The sequence below is a fragment of the Schistosoma mansoni genome, chromosome 3 (assembly GCF_000237925.1).
Source record: "Schistosoma mansoni strain Puerto Rico chromosome 3, complete genome".
Lineage (NCBI taxonomy): Eukaryota > Metazoa > Platyhelminthes > Trematoda > Strigeidida > Schistosomatidae > Schistosoma > Schistosoma mansoni.
The window spans coordinates 27559305-27560738 of NC_031497.1; positions in this window are offsets into that span (position 1 = coordinate 27559305).

Consider the following 1434-nt stretch of genomic DNA (forward strand, 5'->3'; position numbering starts at 1 on the left):
AGAGGAAACAACGAACCTTAAGAAAAAACAGGCAACAACCCCAAAAAAATTATTATGTTTATAAGCGACAATGTATCAGTAGTTTGAATAAACAATTTTTGTAAGTTGGAGACGATATTCAGGGGTAAAATAATGCAATTCTGAGGAAATAAGGGAATAATTCAGATTGTAGTTTCCTTTTTTTGGCTACCCGGGAAACATTCTTTATTTTCCTAGATGTTGCTGTTTTCTTCCCAAGATTCACACATCTCCCTAAACCCACCTACATTTATATGGGGACTTTGGAAGAATATTCTTCCTAGGTTCCTTTATATCTATGGTTTTTCTCCCAACTGCATCACCCTCCAAATTATTATAATAAAGTAATAGAGATTTCCCCCTAGGACTAATAATTTGAAAAGTCAATCTTCGAAGGTTCGAGAATTCAGATCGAATCGTTTGCGACATGTGTTTTGCTTTTCTCACTGGGTAGTGAATTATTGAAATTTTCTACCAAAGTGCACATAATCGACACCTGTCAGTGCATTCAAAGGTACACTGATCTCAATAGTACTACAGGTCACGAAAATTGACAGCCACTTGATCTATCCTTACCTCTAAAGACTGTCAAGAGTATGTTTACTTCCAGAAGTAAACAATACTAAATGAATTTAATCTTATGACCTGTTACAACTATGTGTTTGGCAATAGGGGATGATAGATGTTTATCCTCTATTCTTATTGGGTTATTTGATTCTATTTGTTTCTGTAACCATTTTGGTACATGTTCATACATCCTAATTTTCAGATGACGATTGCTCCTCCCTGTGTATATGTGACCACACACAAATTTGAATTGGTAAACATAGTGGGATGTTACACAATTATTTTCATGTCTTTTAGGTTTTGAATGAAGCATTGTAGGGATGGCTCGTTGGCAAACTCTAGGAAGCCTCAAGAAGCCCAGAAAGAGCCGACGACATTACATCCAATCACCACTAAGGGGAGCATTCTAGAATGTCGACGTGTAGCTTCCCTATTGGATGGATAAGAATGACCCCTATGTGCCTATTGGCTGTCCGAAAGGATGATTTACTTTCAGCCAAAAAACTATAAATACATGAGTTTTTGTACCATATTTTGACACTGTTTTGGGGAATAAAAGTTCCTACTTACAAGTCTTCTGTCTCCTCTCTTGCGACGTTGCGGGTTCGATCGTTCAAGTAGTCTAGTAGTACGTGACATAGTAAGAATCAAAGCTCTAGATATAACACTCATGAACCTCATTCTTTCTTTGATAATGACCTTCGCTGCACAATACGTTTTGTTAATGACTGATTTAAGCCTTTGTTTCAATAAAAGTCTATTTGAATCATCTCTAAATGGTAAGGGAATGTAAACAGGCTTTTTGTCCACCAAAGTTACAGTAGGTCTCACTATATCATGAACTTTCCA